The 25,321-nt window shown below is 40.1% G+C and overlaps 1 long non-coding RNA gene across 3 annotated transcripts; it reads right to left on the minus strand.

The window, feature by feature from the left end:
* LOC147004389 (uncharacterized) lies at nucleotides 1–25,128 on the minus strand. 3 transcript variants are annotated; one of them, XR_015047257.1, is made up of 3 exons: nucleotides 24,919–25,128; nucleotides 21,033–21,070; nucleotides 1–1,869 (listed from the first exon to the last, which is right to left on the minus strand). It is a non-coding gene; the product is annotated as an uncharacterized LOC147004389 (long non-coding RNA). The 3 variants fall into 3 exon arrangements; XR_015047256.1 differs by having other exon boundaries at nucleotides 24,915–25,128; XR_015047255.1 differs by lacking the exon at nucleotides 1–1,869 and adding an exon at nucleotides 19,859–20,497.
* Nucleotides 25,129–25,321: the final 193 nt, after the last annotated feature.

A 25,321-nucleotide genomic window follows, 5' to 3' on the forward strand; every position in this document is an offset into this window, starting at 1 on the left:
GATGATGAGAGAGCTGATGATGCTGTGGCATTGGTTGCCTTGGCAGCCGAGGGGAAGAAAAGACTGTAGAGTATGGAGGACACCAGGACTAGATGGCCCACAGAATGAACTAAACAGAGTTTGCATGGGCTAATAGAAACTAAAGTGACAAGCATGGGGCCTGCATGGGTCTGCACTAGGTCCTCTGCTTATATGTTATGGTTCTTAGCTTGGTGTTTTTAGGAGACTCCTAACAGTGGAAACAAGAATATCTCTGACTCTTTTGCCTGTTTTTTGGATTCTTCCTCCTGTGGACTGCCTTGTTTAACCCTCAATTCAAGTGTTTTTGCCTTGCTCTAGTATATTTCATTTTCTGTTTTTAGTCGAGAAAGTCTAGTAACTCTTCATCATACTGGAATAATTTTATGTAATATTAAATTCATATTTCCAAGTAACAGCACAAAAATAATACAGCTCAAACACTCTCAATAAGAAATTAACAGCACTGCCTCACCATGTATCCTGACCTAGGCCTGTAGGCAATGTTTAGGGGAGAAGAGGCTTCTGGTCATTTCCCAATATACTGTCCAGAGCATCTGTGACACCTAAATGGCAGGCGAATGAGGGTAGGATACAGTGAGGAGACAGTGGGAAAATTTCATAGATGCTGCCTGAACCCAACCCCCTTCCTTAAGCTGTCCATAAAAGGTGCTTCTTCCTGAAAACCCTGTGAAATGCTTAAGTGTCCCTCAATAAACATGAATTCATCTTAAGTCATGTTGCCAGCTTGTCTTCCTCTATCATCCTTTATGTGGGGCCAGGACGTGTTTGGCACCGATACCTGGGTGAGTAAGATTATGAAATTTAGTCATAAAGTAAGTGACTATTTCTAAACTCATTTTTGTCACATTGAAATGCTTCACAAAGCACCTTTCCCTCAGCTACAATTCATTTCAATTGATGCCATCAGCACAGTATCTATTTCCTGAGTGACTCCACCGTACCCTCTATTTCAAGAGAAGCCAGCAAGGTTATAGATTTGTTAGTAATAAGAATTGCCAAGGAGCAGTTTGCCGATGATGGGACCAATGCAAATTTTCAAGAGAAGTAATGAGAGGTAATGAGCATCCTTTTCGCTTCTGAGAAGTGAATGATTCTAAACTCCCCTAAGCAACACTTAACCTATTGTATTAAACAGTAATGCACAGATATTAGCAGTGTTGATGTCAGCTTTTAGACTCTGTTGGCATCAAAATGTCACTTCAAAGTTAAGTTCTTCAAAGTATTCTTGGTCAAGTTTCCTTCCACAATATTCTTTCCCTGTGAGGGCTGATAGAGCAGTAAGCCTCAGAAGAATTTTTCTGTGTGCTTATTGGTTCATTCCAGAGTGTGAGCTTGAGAAAAGGGGGGGGGGTCATGAATATGTTTTTTGCATCCCATGGCTTTTTTTTTTAAGTGTATGACAAAAGATAGCATTTTCCACTATAATGATCATGAAGATCCTAGTAAATCAGCACTCGGTTAGCTCTTGAGGAAACTCCAACACTAAATGGATCACAGCTTCACAATGTGTTCCTTCGCTGCAGCCTCCCTGGGAGGGAACCTGTTCTCCTTCTGTGGCATGGCAGAGAAAGCCTTGGCATAGTAGCCCATCTTACAAGCAGCTCTTCTTCCTTGCCTCTCTCTCTATGGGAGTCCCTGAACCTTGATGGTGAATTCTTTTAGGAAAGTGAGAAAGTAGAGACCGAATGAGACCAGCCTGGCAGGGCTTCATTCCAGAATATTTCAGGATGAAAAGATGCTTGAGTCGACTTGGGGGAACTTTTTGAAAAGGAGATCCCCACGAAATGGAAGGTGATTTCCAACCTCTGTTCCGGAGAGCTAAGGTGACTTGGTAAAAAGAAGACAAGAGTGAAATGATGTCAATATGCTGCACCTGCCAGCTTTCTGCCCATGCTCAGAGAAAACATCATTAGTCAGCCACGGCACTTAGAGTCCAGCCCTTCTCAGGGAAGGAACCCACAAACCACTACTACTTAAGAGACCTGCATCCTCCAGATGAGCTCCGTGTACCACGCCAGTCTGGACTTTGAACTTAGAATTAGTAGGAAATATTCATTTTCTTTTGTAAGCTAGTTGTTCTAATATCCTACAAAGAAAAAAGGTGATGGCCTTTTAATCCCAGCACTCTCAGAGGCAGAAAAGGGTAGATTTCTGTGACTTTGAGGCCAGCCTTGTCGACAAAGTGAGTTCCAAGACAGCCAAGGCTGTACAGAGAAACCCTGTCTGGGTGTGGGGACCAGGGGTGGGGGAGTAATGCCAGGACAAGTGTCAACCCTAACTTCATTTTGCACCAGGCATTCTCATCATCCTCCTTAAATATCCCCCTTATTCCTATGGTTACCCTTTGGCGTGGGCACTGACTCCGTGCCCTCAAATCTTCCCTTTTCCCTTTTAGATGAAGACACTGAGACTTAGAGAAGTTAAGTGATTTTTTTTTCTTAAACAGCAAACATAGAAGCAGCAGAGATGATGGCAAGTCTGGTCTTCTGATTCCAAACCCCTAAGCCATTTTCAAACATGGGCAAGAACTTTAAAGAGTTTTTCTTATTTCACATTTATCTTTTATTTTTAGGAAGTAATAATAGTTTTGTACTATAGACAGGACCTAAAATCTCCCTTTAAGACAAATGTCTAAAAACTAAGATTGATTTAAAAGAAATAGCTTAAATATATGCACAAACTATGGCAAATGACCCTCCATTAAATACATTCTCTTATTGATAGGTCAAAGAGAAATAATTTCAAATAAGTGCTATTTACTGTATTCCTTAAAGCTCATGTTAAAGAAGTAGTAACCAAAGCTAGACATATTGGTAGAGAGAAAGCTCTGTCAGTCTATGGGCTGTGGCTGCCACACTCTTGGGAAACCCTCTCTGTGTTAAGCAAGCACTCCCAGGCCTTTAAAGGAGTTTTCTATTCTCAGCAAACTGAGATCACAGTTGGTAATTAACAAGTATCTGTCCTGTGCTTCATTCCCTCCAGGTCAGGATCTGTGCTTTTAATAGTGACAATTAACTAACATACAATTAAGTTGTGCAAATTAACTGAGAGAAAGCTGAGGAGAAACCAGGGAGCCAGCTTCCTTTCCCAGACATCCTCAAATGGTAGGAAGACATGGTGGGGCACAGGGCAAACACTGAAGGGCATGCAGAGTTTCCCCACAATTCTTGTAAATAACTTGATAGCCCCATTATGTGGAAAGGTAACTTATTCCTATGCCCAGTGACAGCTAATGGGCATCACCCAAATTTCCAGAGTCAATCTGTTGGAATACCAATGTCGGAGTAATCTTCTAAAACTTTTGGTTATTGTTTTGGGTTGCAGTTTTGTGACCTTGTTTCTGGTTTTTAGAGGAACTCTACCAATATCAAGCCATATTTGGTCAATATCATCTGCATCTGCTACTACTATCAGCAAATGACACTACTGTGCCGCTTGCATTCCATAACATACTTTCCCAATGCCCCAGTACACACCACACGCACATGCACACACAATCAATCAATATTTCTGCAGCTCACTTATTCCTTATGCAACCAGTCAAGGTGCTTTTTCATTTTTTTTCCTCATTGCATCTCATTCTTGATTTTCCCCCTTGAAATAGAGTAAAAATAATGTTCACAAGAGTTTACAGGAATTGGGGGTCTGTCATAAATTTAGAAGTATATAATCAGTCATGTGCTGTGTTACTCATCTTTAATCCTAGCACTAGCAAGGCAGAGGCAGGCCAAACTCAGCCTAATCTACTACATAGTAACGTAGTAAGTTCCAGGCTAGCCATGGAACTACATGGAGGGGCCCTGTCATAAAAGAAGGGAAGGGGGAAAAGGTTGTAGGAGGGGGTGACTGAGCGAGAGGTAGTGAGTGGGATGTAAAGTGAATAAATAAAAGAATTACATTAAATTTAAAAGGGGGAGGTGAAAAAAAGGAAGGCAGTGAGAACAGTATGTAAGACCTCACCTGTCCTTGGAACCCTCCAACACTCTCAGTTCAGATCCCAAAGACCCGACCTGCTGCCACCCTTTCCTGCCCCACAGCTAGCCCCTGATGATGCATCCTCATCTCTACCTCAGACAGCTATCCACTGCTCAGGATATCAGTCAGAAGAACAATTGCAGACCATACCAGTCAGAAGAACAGGTACAGGTCAATCAGTCTAAAAGGCATGTATAGGCCATGCTATCCAGAAAATCAGATAAGCAAACTCAGGCAGAAATTCACTACTGGGCCAGACACCACACCAGCCACCAGAACCTGAGATAGGCAGCTCAGTTTTGAATCTCCTTCAATCTCTCAGTGCCCCCTCCCACACTATACCAAATCCCCAGTCCTCATCACCGTATCCCACTCCCCCAACTTGGGCAGAGACTCCCTGATCATGGTGGTTTGAATATGATTGCTCCAAGGAGTATCATTATTTGGAAGTGTGGCCTTGTTGGAGGAAGTACATCACTATGGGTGTAGGCTTTAAGACCCTCATCCTAGCTGCCTGAAGCCAGTCTTCTCCTGGTGGCCTTCAGATAAAGATTTACAATTATCAGCTCCTCCTGCACCATGCCTGCCTGGACATTGCTATGCTCCCACCTTGATGATAATGAACTGAACCTCTGAACATGTTAGCCAGTCCCAAGGAAATATTGTCTTTATAAGGGTTGTGTTGATCATGGTGTATGTTCACAGTAGTAAAACTCAAACTAAGATACTGCCACCAGAAATCCAGGCCACAAACACTAAAGAGGATACAGAAACCAAGTAATAAAGCACCCATCTAACAAAGACAAACTCAGAAATCGGCATCTAGACCTAAAATCACCCCAAACCAAATACCTAGACACCAGTGTAAGAATACAATCAACAACATCCAGGGAAATATGTCATTCTCAGAGCCTAGATATCATACTACTGCAAGCCTGAATATGCAAACATAGCTGAAGCACAAGAAAATGACCTTAAAACCAGCTTTATGAAGGTGTAGAGGTACTTAAAGAGAAAACAAATAAAGTCCTTAAAGAAATCCAGGAAAACACAAGCAAACAGGTGAAAGAAAGAAGTATAACTGTTCAAGACCTGAAAATAGAAATAAAACAATATGGAAACAAACCAAGGGAGTTCTGGAAATGAAAAATTAGGCAAGTAAACAGGAACTAGAAACACAAGCTTCACCAACAACCAACAGAATGCCAGAGATGGACGACTGAATCTCAGGCATTGAGGACTACGATAAAAGAAATAGACACATCAGTCAAACAAAACGTTAAATCTAAAAAGTTCCTGACTCAAAACACCCAGGAAACCTGAGACACTGGAAAAAAATAAAAACCCAAGCCTAAGAATAATAGGAATAGAAGAAGAAAAATCATGGTTCATAAACCCAGAAAGAATTATTAACAAAATCATAGAACAAAATTTTCCTAACATAAAGCATAGCATGCATATAAAGGTATAAGAAGCTTACTGAACACCAAATATATTGGACCAGAAAAGAATGTCCCCTCACCACATAATCATCAAAACACTAAACATACAAAACAAAGAAAGAATATTAAAACCTGCAAAGGAAAAACGGCCAAGTAACATATAAAGGCAGGGTTATTAGAATTAACCAACTTCTCAACCAAGACTCTAAAAGCCAAAAGGGCCTAGACAGATGTCTTGCAGACTCTAAAAGACCACAGATGCCATCCCAAACTACTATGCTCAGCAAAACTTTCAATCGTCATAGATGGGAAAAACAAGATGTTCTATGACAAAGTCAAATTTAAACGATATCTATCCACAGATAGATATAGAAGAAGCCCTATAGAAAGTATTAGAAGGAAAACTCCAACCCAAGGAGGTTAATTAAACCATGAAAACACAGAAAATAAATAATCTCACACCAGCAAGGCCCAAAGAAGGGAAACACACACACACATACACAGGAATTAACAATCATTGGTCACTAATATCCCTCAATGTCAACAGACTCAATTCCTCAATAAAAAGACACTGGCTAACTGAATGGATGCAAAAACAGGGTCCATCCTTCTGCTGCATACAAGAAACACCCAAACATCAAAGATAGACATTATCTCAGAGTAATATTGTCTTAGGCTTTTACTGCTGTGAACAGACACCATGACCAAGGCAAGTCTTATAAAAAAACAACATTTACTTGGGGCTGGCTTACAGGTTCAGAGGTTCAGTCCATTATCATCAAGGTGGGAACATGGCAGTATCCAGGCAGGCATGGCACTGGCAGGCATGGAGCAGGCAGAGCTGAGAGTTCTACATCTTCATCCAAAGGCTGCTAGCGGAAGACTGACTTCCAGGCAACTAGGGTGAGGATCTTAAGCCCACACCCACAGTGACACACCTATTCCAACCAGGTCACACCTATTCCAACAAGGCCACACCTCCGAATGATGCCACTCCCTGGTCCAAGACTATACAAACCATGACAAATACGTTGGAAAAAGATTTTCCAAGCAAATGGACCCAAGAAGCAATCTGATGTCCTACTCTAATATCTAATGAAATAAACTTTAAACCAAAAATAATCAAAAGGCATGGGAAGGAACGTCATACTCATCAAAGAAAAAACCCACAAGATGATGTTTCAATTCTATGCTCCAAACACAAGGGCTCACACATTTACAGAATGTTTAAATCACACATCAAACTTCACACATTAATAATAGAGGGAGACTTCAACACCCGACTCTCACCAATGAACAGGTTATCCATACAAAAACCAAACAGAAAAGTGATGGTACTAACATACATTATGACTCAAATGAACCTAACTGGTATCTACAGAACATTTCACTGAGACACAAAAGAATACACCTTCTTCTCAGCACCGAAGAGAACATCTCCCAAATTGACTATATACTAGGTCTCAAAAGATTAGAAAAACAAACAAACAAACCATGAAATAAGCCCCTGTATTCTATCAGATCACCATGAATTAAAGCTGGATTTTTACACAACAAAAACAAGAAAAAGCCTACAAACTCATGGAAACTGAATAACTCCCTACTGAATGACTACTGGATCAAGACATAGAATGAAAGAAATTAAATACTTTCTAGAACTCAAAAAAAAAATGCACATCATACCTAAATTTATGAAACACATTGAAAGTGGTGCTAAAAGCAAAGTTCATACCACTCAGTGGTTTAATAAAGGAACTGGAAATATCTCATACCAGCAACTTAACAGCACCCCTGACAGCTGTAGAACAAAACAGAAGCAAATACACCCAAGAGGAGTAAACAACGAGAAATAATCAAACTGAGGTCTGAAATCAATAAAATAGAAATGAAGAGAACAATACAAAGAATCGGATCTTCAGAAAATCTACAAGATAAGCAAACCCTTCTTCAAACTAACAAAAAAACAAAAAAAAACCAAAAAACAAAAAAACAGGGAAAAAAGTATCCAGAAGCTGGAAAGAACCCAGATGCCCCTCAACAGAAGAACGGATACAGAAAATGTGGTATATTTACACAATGGAGTACTTCTCAGCAATTAAAAACAATGAATTCATGAAATTCTTGGGCAAATGGATGCATCTGGAGGGTATCATCCTGAGTGAGGTACCCCAATCACAAAAGAACACACATGGTATGCACTCACTGATAAGCAGATATTAGCTCAGAAACTTAGAATATCCAAGATGCAATTTGCAAAACACATAAAACTCAAGAAGAAAGAAGACCAAAGTGTGGATATGTCGTTCCTTCTTAGAATGGGGAACAAAATACCCATGGAAGGAGTTACAGAGACAAAGTTCGGAGCTCAGACGGAAGGAAAGACCATCCAGAGACTGCTCCACCTGGGGATCCATCCCATATATAACCACCAAACCCAGACACTATTGCATATGCCAGCAAGATTTTGCTTACAGGACCCTGACATAGCTCTCTCTTGTGAGTCTATGCCAATGCCTGGCAAATACAGATGTGGATGCTCACAGTCATCTATTGGATGGAACACAGGTCCCTAATGAAGGAGCTAGAGAAAGTACCCAAGGAGCTAAAGGGGTCTGCAACCCTATAGGAGGAACAACAATATGAACTAACCAGTATCTCCCAGAGCTGTGTCTCTAGTTGCATATGTAGCAGAGGATGGCCTAGTCGGCCATCAGTGGGAGGAGAGGCCCTTGGTATTGTGAAGATCATATACCCCAGTACAGGGGAATGCCAGAGCCAGGAAGCAGGAGTGAGTAGGTTGGGGAGCAGGGGGAAGGGCATAGGGGGCTTTGGGGATAGCATTTGAAATGTAAATGAAGAAAATATCTAATAAAAAAATTTTAAAAAGCATCCAAATCAACATAATCAGAGATGAAAGGAGGACATAACAACAGACACTGAAGAAATTCAAGTGACCATTAGGCTAGACTTTTGAAAACTGTACTCAACAAACTTGCAAAATCTAAAAGAAACAAACAATTTTCTCAATAGATACCACTTTCCAAAGTTGGCTCAAGATCAGATAAACAATTTTTAAACTTTTTACTGTTTCTTTGTGAATTTCACATCATGCACTCCAATCCCCCTCATCTCCCCATTCCTTCATATTCACCCTCAACCCCTGCAACTTCCCACAAAAGAAAACAAACAAACAAATAAATAAATAAAAACAGAAACATCTCACCCAGGAATCTGTAGTAGCTCATGGTGTGTCACACAGAATCGACTTTTACCCAAACAGCTTTACTTACAAATTTCATTGTGATGAGTCATTGCTCTGGCTCAAGGCCTCTAGCTTTTACTACACTATTAATTGTCATCAGAGAGGCTTTATCCAGCAATTTACAGGAACAGATGCAGAGAACCATAGTCAAACATTAGGTGGAACTCAGGAAATACTGTAGAAGAGAAGGAGGAAGGGTTGTAGGAGCCAGTGTGTCAAGAACACCACAAGAATAACTGAATCAACTAACTAGAAGTCATATGGGCCTACAGAGACTGAACTGAGAATCAGAGAGCCTTTATAGGTCAGACCTATGTACTCAGTGTATATGTTATGGTTGTGTAACTTGATGTTCTTGTGGGATTCCTAACAGTGGTGTCTTAGTCAAGATTTCTATTCCTGCACAAACATCATGACCAAGAATCAAGTTGCAGAAAGGATTTATTCAGTTTACACATTCACAATGCTGTTCATCACCAAAGGAAGTCAGGACTGGAATTCACACAGGGCAGGAAGCAGGGACTGATGCAGAGGCCATAGAGAGATGTTACTTACTGGCTTGCTCAGCTTGCTTTCTTATAGAACCCAGGACTACCAGCCCAGGGATGGCATCACCCACAATAGGTCCTGCCCCCTTGATCACTAATTGAAAAAATGCCTTACAGCTGGATCTCATGGAGGCATTTCCTCAACTGAAGCTCCTTTCTCTGTGATAACCCCAGCTTGTGTCAAGTTGACACACAAAACCAGCCAGTACAAGTGGGAACAGGGGCTGTCTCTGAATCTTTTGCCTGTGTTTGAGACCCTGTGTTTCTTCCTACTGGGTTGCCTCATCCTGCCTTGATATGAGGGCATGTGCCTAGTCTTATTAGTACTTATTATACCATGCTTGGTTGATATTCCTGGAAACCCTGGTCTTTTCTGATGGGAAAAGGAGGAAGCGAGGATCTGGGGGAGGGGGACATGTTGGGGAGGGACTGGGAGGAGAGAAGGGAGAAATAACTGCAGTCAGGATGTAATATATGAGAAAAGAGTAAATAAAAAGGAAGGAAGGGAGGAAGGAAGGAAGGAGGAAATCAAATAGTCCCTTTCTACATATTATGAGCTTTTAAGTCCTCTCCCTTCCCACCTCCCTATCCCATTTGTGATGGATAGTTTTATGCCAACTTGGCATGCTAAAGTTTTCTGAAAGGAGGGCATCTCAGTTGAGAAAATGTTGCTGTAAAATATGGTTGTAGGGCATTTTCTTAAATAGGGATTGATGGGGTGGGGGGGCATAGCCCATTGTGGTGTTGCCATCCCTGGGCTGGTGGTCCTGGATTCTATAAGAAAGTAAGCTGTGCAAGCCATAGAAGCAAGCCAGTAAGTTGCATCCCTCCTTGGTCTCTGCATCAGCTCTTGCCTCCAGATTCCTGCCCTGCTTGAGTTCCTGTTTCAGCTTCCTTCAAAGAAGGACTATAATGCAAAAGTGTAAGCCAAACAAACCCTTTCCTACCCAACTTGCTTTTGGTCATAGTCATTTGGTCATTCTCATCACAGAAATAGAAATCATAACTAAGTCGCCATGGATGTGTGGCAAACATTTGACTCCTAAGCTATACCTCAAGCACTCAGAATCATCTATTTTCAAACTATTAGATACTTACATACTTTTTCAAGTAAATACCCTCCAAAAAGAGACCAAGCAAGAAAAAACAAAAATATTTCAATAATCAAACAACTACTACTGTGTCCCAAAGATTAAAGTTATACTATCCAAAAAGGCTAGAACACATAGAACTAGACACTCACAAATCAACGTTCTCAACACTCACTTGTCTTTAATCTTAATAATTCCATATTTTAGTGTGCTAGATCACAAGGTCAAAATGTTCCTCTTGATGCTGCCTTCTTATGTAGATAAGTTTTTATGGTAATGATTTATAGGGTAAGGCATTCATCTACATGTTGTGACATCCATGAACTGTGAACCTACAAATTGTGTACTTTTTTTTTAGGTGTGCTATATTCTCCAACTTAAAAAGTTGTGATCACCTGTACTCACGTTGTATATGCCTGTATGCAGATACAATGTATGCACATAATTATAAACAAAATAAACCCTAAAAACAGATGTAAAAGATAAGGATAATAGGCAATGACTTCCTATCATATTTTGTAGACCAAATTTGTTGAGCTTCATGTAAACTGTACCAGTGACTTCGATATTACATTGACTAAGAGTCGATTTTGATCCTAGAAGCATTAATCTTGATATTCTCCAAAGTCATTCTCTGTTCTCTATCAAAATAGAACACATCTCTACATAAATGACAATTTTTGTCATTATCAAAGAACAGCCATAAGCATGAACATAAGGATTATTGATTTTGTGTCATAATGATATCTCTATTGATGTGACATGATTTTTGTAGGATTAGCTGCTACATAACATACATAATCAGCTCTAGAACTGAGCTATTTAGAAGATGTTATTAGCTTTCTTTTGCCATAACAAAACCTCTGATATAAATAATTTATAAAGACAGGAGGTTTAGTTGGGCTCATTGTTCAAAGTGCTAGTCCATTTTCAGCTGGCTTTGAGCTTCTACAAGGAAGCACATCTCGAAACACATTACAAGCAAAACCAGTCAGGACCGAAATTCCTCTTACATGCCCTACCTTTCAAAAGTTACACCACCTTCCAAGAGTGATTCAGCCTGTTTCTAATGCTTGAAAGGGGCATAATGGTAGCTAAATTAAGTTATGATGTTCTCACTGAAGCAGTCCAGAAAAGCTTCAAGCTGAAGGTAAACTACAAACCCATCTTGGATGTCATATAAACAAAACCTTTTCCTAAAAAGCTTTGCTGCAAAGAGCACTTCTGATTGTGCTGATTCCCCAGCAACACAGGTACAGAGAGTGGTCTGCAGGCCACACTCTATGGTTACCATTCTGTCATCAAAATTAGCCTCCCCAACAGACCTCTCTCTTTCTCAAAAGCAGTCCAAAGTTAGAGTTGGGTTGAAATTTACATTTTAAACAAAAACTTATTTTAAAATTTATTTTATTCCATTCCAGGTTCAAAGCTTCTACCATTTTCAGAAGTTTCTTCTTTTTGACAGCCGTCAGGATGTTTCTCATCATGAGATAGAGGGATCAGAAGGGGATCCTCCAGTTTCTCTTCCTGTCTTAAGCTTACAGAGTTTTCTCCTGTGAATGCTCTCTGGCCCACAGCGAGGAAAAGAGGAAATACAACAGTTAAAGAAGCCATGGTGTGCTATTCTCAGTCCAGGCATGGGAAACACCTGAGTCCCTCTTTGGCATGGCCAGCCCACTCTTGAGCCACCCCTGACAAATTTATTACCCCAGTTGTCTTGATGTGGGTCTGACAGTCACAAGTCCTTGTGTGGAGATGGGAAATCTCTTATCTTTGACACATTGTACAGTAACCTTGGAGACTTGCAAACACTGTAGCACAAAGTCAAACCTATCACTCAGAGGAATGGCCTTGAAGTACATACAGTTCTACTGTCAGTATTCGGGGGATGTTTACAGGGGAGGGGACCATTTTTGCCCATTGTGGTTTGGTTTTAAGCTTGAATCAATTTTGTATTTAGAATTATTAACTGGGAGCACTGGGTCACCGTGGGCACAGAGTCAGCGGACACCGCCAAGGTCCCTAGAGGACACTCCACTCAATCTTAGGACCACTGGTGAGTAGAACACAACTTCTGTTCCAATCCAGTTGCGAGAGACCTGAGACAGCATTAGGGAAGCAGAAAACCCGGCCTGACTAGGGTCAAAAGCCCCTTCTGGTAGGCGCCAGTACTGGGTCACCTTAGGCACAGAGTCTACAGACTCCACCAAGGTCCTAGAGGACTCTCCACTCGATCTTAGGACCACTGACCAGACATCTCCACTCTCCTCAAAGGAGACACCACTTCCAGGCACTATAACACGCCCAGGATCTTTGACAACAGAATCCCAGGATAAAAAGAGGTTGGTCAGACCAGTATTTCAGTGTCTCAGAGGAACTTGACTGCCAAGAACTCTGACACACCCAGAATCTCAGGTTCACAGGAGACCACAAGCAAAGGATCACAGAGAAAGCTGGACAATGAGGAGTCCTGAATCAACTGGGATTATAGGAAGGACAGGCTCAAATCAGATATATTGAGGACAACAAATACTTGAGATAATAAGATGGCAGGAGGCAAGCGTAAGAACAGAAGCAACAGAAACCAAGGTTACTTGGCATCATCAGAACCAAACTCTCCCACCATAACAAATCCTGGATACACCATCACACCAGAAAAGCAAGACATGGATCTAAAGTCACTTCTCATGATGATAATGGAGGACTGTAAGAAGGATGAAAAGGAAGACACAGGTTAATAACTAGAAGCCTTTAAAGAGGAAACACAAAAATGCCTTAGAGAGTTACAGGAAAACAATACCAAAAAGGAGATGGAATTGAACAAAACCATCCAGGATCTAAAAAGGGAAGTAGAAACAATAAAGAAAACTCAGAGACAACTCTGGAGCTAGAAACCCTAGGAGAGAAATCAGGAATCATAGATGCGATCATCAGTAATAGAATACAAGAGATGGAAGAGAGAATCTCAGGTGCAGAAGATTCCATAGGTAACATAGACACAACAATAAAAGAAAATGCAAAATGCAAAAAGATCCTAACTAAAAACATCCAGGAAATCCAGGACACAATGAGAAGAACAAAACTACGGATAATAGGTGTAGATGAGAATGAAGATTTTCAACTTAAAGGTCCAGCAAATATCTTCAACAAAATTATAGAAGAAAACTTTCCATACCTGAAGAAAGAGATGACCATGAACATACAAGAAGCCTACAAAACTCCAAATAGACTGGACCAGAAAAGAAATTCCCCCCAACACACAATAATCAGAACAACAAATGCACTAAATGAAGACAAAATATTGAAAGCAGCAAGGGAAAAATGTCAAGTAACATTTAAAGGCAGGCCTGCCTACTAGAATTACCCCAGACTTCTCACCAGAGACTATGAAAGCCAGAAGATCCTGGACAGATGTTATACAGACACTAAGAGAACACAAAAGCCAGCCCAGGCTACTATACCCAGCCAAACTCTCAATTACCATAGACAGAGAAACCAAAGTATTCCATGACAAAACCAAATTCACACAATATCTTTCCACAACTCCAGCCCTTCAAGGATAATAACAGAAAAAAAAAAATACAAGGACAGAAACTACACCCTAGAAAAAGCAAGAAAGCAATCCTTCAATAAACCTAAAAGAAGACAGCCACAAGAACAGAATGCCAACTCTAACGACAAAAGTGATAGGAAGCAACAACTTTTCCTTAATATCTCTTAATATCAATGGACTCAATTCCCCAATAAAAAGACAGACTAACAGACTGACTATACAAACAGGACCCGACATTTTGCTGCTTACAGGAAACCCATCTCAGGGAAAAAGACAGACACTACCTCAGAGTGAAAGGCTGGAAAACAATTTTCCAAGCAAATGGTATGAAGAAACAAGCTGGAGTAGCCATTCTAACATCGAATAAAATCAACTTCCAACCCAAAGTTATCAAAAAAGACAAGGAGGGACACCTCATACTCATCAAAGGTAAAAACTTCCGAGAGGAGCTCTCAATTCTGAATATCTATGCTCCAGATGCAAGGGCACCCACGTTCATTAAAGAAACTTTAGTAAAGCTCAAAGCACACATTGCACCTCACACAATAATAGAGGGAGACTTCAACACCCCATTTTCATCAATGTTCAGATCATGGAAACAAAAACTAAACAGAGACACAGTGAAACTAACAGAAGTTATGAAACAAATGGATTTAACAGATATCTACAGAACATCTTATCCTAAAACAAAAGGATATACCTTCTTCTCAGCACCTCATGGTACCTTCTCCAAAATTGACCATATAATTGGTCACAAAACAGGCCTCAACAGATACAAAAATATTGAAATTGTCCCCTGCATCCTATCAGATCACCATGGACTAAGGCTGATCTTCAATACCAACGTAAATAATAGAAAGCCAACATTCACACGGAAACTGAACAACACGCTCCTCAATGACACCTTGGTCAAGGAAGGAATAAAGAAAGAAATTAAAGACTTCTTAGAGTTCAATGAAAATGAAGCCACAACATACCCAAACTTATGGGACGCAATGAAAGCATTTCTAAGAGGAAAACTCATAGCTCTGAGTGCCTCCAAAAGGAAACAGGAGAGAGCACACACAAGCAGCTTGACAACACACCTAAAAGCTCTAGAACAAAAGGAATCAAATTCACCCAAAAGGAGTAGACGGCAGGAAATAATCAAACTCGGGGGTGAAATCAACCAAGTGGAAACAAGAAGAACTATTCAAAGAATCAACCAAACAAGGAGCTGGTACTTTGAGAAAATCAACAAGATAGATAGATCCTTAGCCAGACTCACTAGAGGGCACAAGGACAGCATCCTAATTAACAAAATCAGAAATGAAAAGGGAGACATAACAACAGATCCTGAAGAAATATAAAACACCATCAGATCCTTCTACAAAAGGCTATACTCTACAAAATTGGAAAACCTGGATGAAATGGACAAATTTCTAGACAAAAACCAGGTACCAAAGTTAAATCAGGATCAGATTAATGACCTAAACAGTCCTATATCCCCTAAAGAAATAGAAGCAGTCATCAATATTCTCCCAACCAATAAAATCCCAGGACCAGATGGGTTTAGTGCACAGTTCTATCAGACCTTCAAAGAAGATCTAATTCCAGGTCTTCACAAACTATTTCAAAAATAGAAACAAAACTTCAGACCAATTTACCTTATGAATAATGATGCAAAAATACTCAATAAAATTCTCGCTAACCAAATCCAAGAACACATCAAAACAATCATCCATCCTGACCAAGTAGGTTTCATTCCAGGGATGCAGGGATGGTTTAATATACAGAAATCCATCAACCTAATCCACTATATAAACAAACTCAAAGACAAAAACCACATGATCATCTCGTTAGATGCTGAGAAAGCATTTGACAAAATCCAACACCCATTCATGATGTAAAGTCTGGAAAGTTCAGGAATTCAAGGCCTATACCTAAACATGATAAAAAGCAATCTACAGCAAACCAGTAGCCAACATCAAAGTAAATGATGAGAAGCTTGAAGCAGTCCCACTAAAATCAGGGACTAGACAATGCTGCCCACATTCCCCCTACCTATTCAATATAGTACTTGAAGTCCTAGCCAGAGCAATTCGACAACAAAAGGATATCAAGGGGATACGAATTGTAATAGAAGAAGTCAAAATATCACTATTTGCAGATGATATGATAGTATATATAAGTGACCCTAAAAATTCCACCAGAGAACTCTTAAACCTGATAAACAGCGTCAGTGAAGTAGCTGGATAAAAAATCAACTCAAACAAGTCAATGGCCTTTCTCTACACAAAGGATAAACAGGCTGAGAAAGAAATTAGGGAAACAACACCCTTCACAATAGTCACAAATAATATAAAATACCTTGGTGTGACTCTAACTAAGGAAGTGAAAGATCTGTATATTAAGAACTTCAAGTTTCTGAAGAAAGAAATTAAAGAAGATCTCAGAAGATGGAAAGATCTCCCATGCTCATGTATTGGCAGGATTAATATAGTAACAATGGCTATCTTGCCAAAAGAAATCTACAGATTCAATGCAATCCCCATCAAAATTCCAACTCAATTCTTCAACGAATTAGAAAGTGCAATCTGCAAATTCATCTGGAATAACAAAAAACCTAGGATAGCAAAAGCTCTTCTCAAGGATAAAAGAACCTCTGGTAGAATCACCATGCCGGACCTAAAGCTGTACTACAGAGCAATTGTGATTAAAAAAAAAAATGCATAGTACTGCAACAGTGACAGTCAGGTAGATCAATGGAATACAATTCAAGACCCAGAAATGAATCCACACAGCTATGGTCACCTGTCTTTGACAAGGGAGCTAAAACCATCCAGTGGAAAAAAGACAGCATTTTCAACAAATGGTGCTGGCACAACTGGCGGTTATCATGTAGAAGAATGCGAATTGATCCATTCTTATCTCCTTGTACTGAGGTCAAATCTAAGTGGATCAAGGAACTCCACATAAAACCAGAGACACTGAAACTTATAGAGGAAAAAGTGGGGGAAATCCTCGAAGGTATGGGCACAGGGGAAAAATTCCTGAATAGAACAGCAATGGCTTGTGCTGTAAGATCTAGAATCGACAAATGGGACCTCATAAAATTGCAAAGCTTCTGTAAGGCAAAAGACACCGTCAATAAGACAAAAAAACCACCAACAGATTGGGAAAGGATCTTTAGCTATCCTAAATCAGATAGGGGACTAATATCCAATATACTTAAAGAACTCAAGAAGGTAAAGTCCAGAAAATCAAATAACCCCATTAAAAAATGGAGTAAAGAGCTAAACAAAGAATTCTCACCTGAGGAATACAGAATGGCTGAGAAGCACCTGAAAAAAATGTTCAGCATCCTTAATCATCAGGGAAATGCAAATCAAAACAACCCTGAGGTTCCATCTCACACCAGTCAGAATGGCTAAGATCAAAAATTCAGGTGACAGCAGATGCTGGCAAGGATGTCGAGAAAGAGGAACACTCCTCCATTGTTGGTGGAATTGCAAGCTTGTACAACCACTCTGGAAATCAGACTGGCGGTTCCTCAGAAAATTGGACATAGTACTACTGGAGGATCCTGCAATACCTCTCCTGGGCATATATCCAGAAGATGTTCCAACTGGTAAGAAGGACACATGCTCCACTATGTTCATAGGAGCCTTATTTATAATAGGCAGAAGCTAGAAAGAACCCAGATGCCCCTCAACAGAAGAATGAATACAGAGAATGTGGTACATTTACACAATGGAGTACTACTCAGCTATGAAAAGGAATGAATTTATGAAATTCCTAGGCAAATGGATGGACCTGGAGGGTATCATCCTGAGTGAGGTAACCCAATCACAAAAGAACTCACATGATATGTACTCACTGATAAGTGGATATTAGACCAGAAACTTAGAATATCTAAGATACAAGTTGCAAAACACATGAAACTCAAGAAGAACGAAGACCAAAGTGTGGTCACTTTGCCCCTTCTTAGAATTGGGAACAAAACACCCATGGAAGGAGTTACAGAGACAAAGTTTGGAGCTGAGACGAAAGGATGGACCATCTAGAGACTGCCACACCTGGAGATCCATCCCATAATCAGCCTCCAAATGCAGACACCATTGCAAACACCAGAAAGATTCTTATTAAAGGACCCTGATATAGCTGTCTCTTGTGAGGCTATGCCAGTGCCTGGCAAACACAGAAGTGGATACTCACAGTCAGCTATTGAATGGAACATAGGGCCCCCAATGGAGGAGCTAGAGAAAGTATCCAATGAGCTAAAGGGGTCTGCAACCCTATTGGTGGAACAACAATATGAACTAACCAGTACCCCCGGAACTCATGTCTCTAGCTGCATACGCATAGCAGAAGATGGCCTAGTCAGCCATCCTTGGGAAGAGAGGCCCCTTGGTCTTGCAAACTTTATATGCCTCAGTACAGGGGAATACCAGGGCCAAGAACTGGGAGTGGGTGGGTAGGAGAGTGAGGGGTAGAGGGTATGGGGGACTTTTGGGATAGCACTTGAAATGTAAAATAAGAAAATACCTAATTAAAAAAATTATTAACTGGGTAACAGTGTTTAGCTATCTAAAACAGGAAATTACAGTATTTTATATTAAATATACTATTTAACACTGGAGCAATAGCTCAGTTGAGAAAGTGACTTAGTTTGATCACCTCAAACCCAAGTTAAAGAAAATCTAGGCCTAGTGGTGTGCTTTTAGAATCCTGGTGCTATGGAGGAGTAGCTTGGGGGTTCACTGGTCGCTCAGTCTAGCCTGTTTGGTGAGCTTCAGACCAGTGAGAGACCCTGTCTCAGAAGAAAAAGGGTTCTAACCTAAGCAACAACCGCGAAAGCTGTCCTCATATCCATATGTCCATGTATGCATATGGACCCACACACATGCACATACATAATAAATAACCATCTCACCGACTAAATACGCTAAGAAAACTATTGCTTTCAGAAGCATATCTAGACATACAGAGTGGTTAACAGGGTAATAATTGCCTTTGAAGGCCACACCCACAAATGTCTCGGCAGTACGGGACCACATTACTCAAAGAGACAAAATTTAATAGTGATAAATATTTTTAAAGATTTATCAAGGTGTCTGAGTGCTGGTGGTAGAGAACAAGAATTATTCTGGATAAAGGGCTGTCGCTTACGTTGGTACGACCCTAAGCAAGTTGTACGACTCTGGAAGGAAAGAATTAGCCTACTCATTTGGGAATTTAGTGGTGTTTGGAATGCAGAAAGTGACAATGTAGCTGAAAATGGATTGGCTTTGGGGCTTGTTCTGCTTTATAAATAATAATGAACCTTTTCCAATGTGAAGTAATGTGAAACGGAAAAAAATCTATCCCTAGGGTGCAAAATTACCTCAGAACCCAATTTGCATTTTCCACTCCAAGCATATTTTCTGAGAGTTGGATGTAGGGAGGGAAGTTGCTGTAAGATAATTAATTTTAACAAGCATTCATGAAACTGAGCTGGTCAGTGCTCAAATTGCCTTTTACCAAGTATGAATTCAAACTATATTTAAAAGAAAAAACTTTTTATTGATTGTGAATTTCACATCATAAACCCCAGTCCCATTCATCTCCCTGTCCCCCCATACCTGTCTTCTGCCCTTGCAACCTCCCCCCACCAAAAGAAAAAAAAATATATATATATATAAATACATACATACATCTCCAGTGGAAGCTGCAGTGTCTGATAGTATATCACGCACTATAGACCCTTTTTTGTTTGTTTGTTTGGTTTGGTTTTTTGGTTTGGTTTGGTTTGGTTTGGGTTTTTTCGAGACAGGGTTTCTCTGTATAGCCCTGGCTATCCTGGAACTCACTTTGTAGACCAGGCTGGCCTCAAACTCAGAAATCTGCCTGCCTCTGCCTCACGGGTGCTGGGATTAAAGGCGTGCGCCTGGATGGAAGCTGAGTTGGCCAGAACACCTACTCTCATGTGCCTGCACACAGGGTGAGCTCTCCAGCACTGCCCAGGTGAGGGGTGGGGCCAGCTCACCCATCGGCCACAGGTGATAAAGTACTGGGTGGTAGGGACAATGGGTTTTTTGTCAATGAAGAAAAATCATTATTTAGTTGTTTTAAATTATCTGTACTGCAACTTTTTGTGTTTTTCATTTGTTTCTTCTTCATTTGGATCCTTAACAAAAATGGGGGGGGGTGGTATGCCCAAGAAAAGAAGACATGGGGCCCTGCTCTATCATGCTCTGCCTTATTCCCTTGAGACAGCATCTGCTCGAGTGAGGCTAGCAGCCAGCAAGACCCAGTGATTCTCCTGTTTCCTACCGAATAGCGCTGGTGTCAGTCACTAACATGGCTGTGGTGGGTTGAATATGAATGGCCCCCATAAACTCATGTGTTTGAATATTTGGTCCACTCCGTACTCCTTGTTGAAGTAGGTGTGGCTTTGTACGAGGAAGTATCATTGCCTGGGCAGACTTTAATGTCTCCCATGCTCAAGATACAGCCATTGTGGCACACAGATGCCTTTTGCTGCCTGTGGATCAAGACGTAGAACTCTTCGCACCTTCTCCAGCACCACATCTGCCTGCACACCGCCATGTTTCCCTCTGAAACTGTAATCCAGCCCAAATTAAAAGTTTTTCTTCATAGGAGTTGCAGTGGTCATGATGTCTCTTCGCAGCAATAGATAAGCAAATGAAGACAAGCCTTCATGGACAAGGACCATACATGCCTTCTATGTGTATGCTGAGATCTGAACTCAGGTCCTCACACTTGTACAAGTGCCCTTATCTCACTCCCAATTTGTTTTCTTTTAATAATATGAGAGTGCAAGGACAGATGGTAAAAACTCTGCCCCCAGCAATTCCAGTTCTCTCTGTCAGTACTCTCTCCCTCCATCTTCCCCAGACTGGTTCGCTCCTGTTCCCCTTCCCATCCCCTCTCTATACAGTTCCCTTCCTCTATCCACCCCCACAATGTCTATTCTATTTCCCCTTCTAAGTGAGATTCAAACATCTCCCCTTGAGCTCTCCTTGTTACTTAGCTTCTTTGAGTCTGTGGATTGTAGCATGGTTATCCTGCACTTTGTGGCTAATATTTACTTATAATTGAATACATACCATGTTTGCCTTTCTGGGTCTGGCTTACCTCGCTCAGGATGATCTTTTCTAGCTTCATCGATTTTCCTGCAAATTTCAAGATGATGTTGTTTTAAACAGCTGAATAATACTCCATTGTGGAAATGTACCACATTTTCTTTATCCATTCAGTTGGGGGAAATCTAGGTTGTTTCCAATTTTTGACCATTATAAATAAAGCTGCTATGAACATAGTTGAGCAAGTGTCCTTGTGGTAGGATGGAGCATCATGTGGATATATGCCCAGGAGTGGTATAGTTGGATCTTGAGGTAGAATTATTCCTAATTTTCTGAGAAACTGACAAATTGATTTCCAGAGTCATTGTACAAGTTTACATTCCCACTAGCAATGGAGGAGTTTTTCCCTTACTCCACATCCTCACCAGCATATGTGGTTGCTTGAGTTTTTTATCTTGGCCATATCAATGGGCATAAGGTAGAATCTCAGAGCCATTTGATTTGTATTTCCCTGATAACTAAGGATGTTGAACATTTAAGTGCTTCTGGGCCATTAACATTCTCTGTTTGGAATTCTCTGTTTAGAGCTGTACCCCCATTTATTATTTAGATTGTTGATGTCTAGCTTCTTGAGTTCTTTATATATTTGGTATCAGTCCTCTGTTGAATGTCTAGCTTCTTGAGTTCTTTATATATTTGGTATCAGTCCTCTGTTGAATGTAGGGTGTCTTAGTCAGGGTTTCTATTCCTGGACATAACATCATGACCAAGAAGCAAGTTGGGGAGGAAAGGGCTTATTCAGCTTATACTTCCACACTGCTGTTTATCACCAAGGAAGTCAGGACAAGAACTCAAGCAGGTCAGGAAGCAGGAGCTGATGCAGAAGCCCTGGAGGGATGTTCTTTACTGGCTTGCTTCCCATGGCTTGCTCAGCCTGCTCTCTTATAGAACCAAGACTACCAGCCCAGACATGGCACCACCCATAAGGGGACCTCCCCATTGATCACTAACTGAGAAAATGCCTTATAGCTGGATCTTGTGGAAGCATTTCCCCAACTGAAGCTCCTTTCTCTGTGATAACTCCAGCTTGTGTCAAGTTGACACAAAACCAGCCAGTACATAGGGTTAGCGAAGCTCTTTACCATCCTGTAGGCTGCTATTTTGTCCTTTTGATGGTGTCCTTTGCCTTACAGAAGCTTTTCAGTTTCATGAGGCCCCATTTATTAATTGTTAATCTTAGTGCCTGAGCTATTGGTGTTCTGTTCAGGAAGTTGTCTCCTGTGTCACTGCATTCAAGGCTATTCCCTACTTTCTCTTCTATCAGATTTATTGTATCCAGTTTTTTGTTGAGGTCTTTGATCCATTTGGTCTTGAGTTTTGTGCAGGGTAATAACATATGGATCTATTTGCATTCTTCTACATGCAGGCATCCAGTTAGATCAGCACCATGTGTGAAGATGATTTCTTTTTTTCATAGTATAGTTTTGCCTTTTTTGTCTAAAATCAAGGGTTCATATGTGTTTTGGTTTACATATAGGTCCTCAATTCAATTTCATTGATCAACTTGTCTGTTTTTATGCCAATACCATGAAGTTTTTATTACTATTGCTCTAGAGTACAACTTGAAATCAGGGATGATGATACCTCCAGAATGTTTCTTTTATTATACTGGAGGTGCTTTAGTTATTCTGGGTTTTTTGTTTTTGCATATGAGGCTGAGAATTGCTCTGTCAAAGTCTATAAAGAGTTGTTTTAGAATTTTGATGGGGATTTTGTTGATCTGTAGATTGCGTTTGGGCAGACAGCCATTTTTACTCTGTTAATCCCACTGATCCATGAGCTTTGGAGACTTTTCTTCTTCCAATATCTTCTTCAATTTCTTTCTTCAAAGATTTGAAGTTATTGTTATACAGGTCTTGCTTAAAGTTACCCCAAGATAGTTTATGCTGTTTGTGGCTATAATAGTGAAGAGTGTGATTTCTCTAATTTCTTTCTCAGCCTGCTTGTCATTTATATAAAGGAGGCTGCTGATCTTTTTTGAGTTGATTTTATATCCAGCTACTTTGCCAAAGGTGTTTATCAGCTGTAGGAATTCCCTAGTAGAAATTTTGGAGTTGCTTATGTATACTATCATATCATCAGTAAATAGTGATACTTTGACTTCTTTTCCAATTTGTGTCTCCTTGATCTCCTTTAGTTGTCTTATTGCTCCAGCTAGAATTTTAAGTACTATACTGAATAGATATGGAGAGAGTGGACAGCCTTGTCTTGCTTATGATTTTTGTGGAATTGCTTTGAGTTTCTCTCTATTTAATTTGATGTTGGGTATAGGATTGCTATAAATTGCCTTTATTGTATTTAGGTATGTCCAGGTATGTCCCTTGTATTCCTTAATCTCTTCAAGACTTATGAAGGGTAGCTGAATTTTGTCAAAGGCTTTTCAGCATCATACGGGTGTTTTTCTTTCAGTTTGTAACATTGATGGCTTTTCATATGTTGAACCATCCCTGCATCCCTGGGATAAAGCCTACTTGATGATTGTGGATTGTTTTTGATATGTTCTTGGATTCAGTTTGCCAGTATTTTATTGGGTATTTTTGCTCTAGATAAGCTATTTAATATGGCTTATTTTAAGATGAAAGACAATGACATAGAAATGTTACTTATATTACTGCAAACACTTTCCATCTTACAACCTTTACTCTTACAGGGAGAAAAACCCCTGTGTGATAACAACTTATCAAATTTCCTTGCATCTGTTAAGACACTATGGAATATTTTATATAAAAATCTCAAACAGATGATTATAAGTGCAGGCTAAAGCTATGTGTTTGTGTCTCGTATTCATTTTGTGTGGCTGTGTGTGAATCTATCTAGAATCCTTGATTATGGAGTGGATTATTGTTTCATCACCTAAAATTGTTTAAATTAAGCTTTTCTGTATTATCACATAAGCACGTATCATTTTTGGAGCTTAGTAATGTTCTGCAAAGTGAGATGGGTCCATACAGTAATTAAAGATATTTTTATTATTTTTTATTTATAATGGAAATTTGTTTAACTTGAATTGCATCCACATTGAGAACCTAGCATAGATAATTCCTATTCTGAGATGCAGAGAGAGATGAAAGTGACTCAAACAAGGCCCTGCCTAGCAGAAAGCTTTCCCTCTGGGGAAGAGAGGTGTGACTCTGTGTGTGTGTGTGTGTGTGTGTGTGTGTGTGTGTGTGTGTGTGTGTGTGTAGATAATGGACACTGACTTGATTGCTGGAATAGAAAAATGTTACATATCTAACAAACCTCAAATGTGAACTTTACCAAGACCCTTACCTTCTCCTTGTTTCTATTTTCTCTTTCCTCTCTCGTCTTCTTGATCCTGCCCTTCCTTCTCTTCTTCCCCTTCCCCCCTCCCCTTTCCATCTCTCCTTCTCTCTCAGTGTCTTCATCTTGAGGGTCTCAGAATAGATATGTTTGCCAGTCACCAACTGAGTATCTATCATGTGGCATGTGTTAGCAGTGACTAACTTTACTGACCATGGGGAAGGCATCAGGCTAAACACTTCATGGATTATCTCATTTAGTTCTTAAAACAAGTTCACCTTCAAAAGAAAGAGTTTGAGGCTAAAAGATAATTGGTGACTCAACCAAGGTATAATATGTTTGAGTCAAAAATTTATCTCAGTTGACATGACTGCAAAGCTCACAGCTTTATATTCTATGTCACGAAGTCCCAAACATTTTCTAATGGTTTCTATTATATCTATCAATGTCAGATATTTATTACCCTAAAAATATTAAGTATAAAAACAGAGTTTGTCTTTTGTATTACTAGTAGACATTATGTCTACACAAGGAAATGAGTAATTCTATTGCAACTGGAAAAAAATCAAGAAAGCTTCATGAAAGAGAGTATAGGATAAGAGTTAAGATTTACCTACATCAGCAGGACATGGTAGTGCATGACGTGAATCCCAGCACTCGGGATGAAGAGGCAGGTAAGTCTCTGTGATTTCAGGCTCAGTATGATTTACAAAGTAAGTTTCAGGAAAGCCAAAGCTGTTACACAGAGAAACCCTGACTTTAGAAACAAACAAGCAAACAAACAGTGAACCCTTAAAACCTAGCTAGAGCCAAATTATGGTGAGGCTTTGAAGATATAGCAAGGACTCTAGACTCAAGAAAATGTAAGGTTACTAAAGTCTGAAGGACACCAAAGTGAAATGACAATTAGCTTTGGTTTGAGGCATATTTGTTTTGTTCGATTTTTCTGTTTTTTAAAAGCGTATAATCAGAACGAATTATAGAGCTAGATTGACAATTGCAAGGTGAACTTGTGAAATA

The sequence above is a fragment of the Mus caroli genome, unplaced genomic scaffold, assembly GCF_978045245.1.
Source record: "Mus caroli unplaced genomic scaffold, Mus_caroli_1 scaffold_6, whole genome shotgun sequence".
Lineage (NCBI taxonomy): Eukaryota > Metazoa > Chordata > Mammalia > Rodentia > Muridae > Mus > Mus caroli.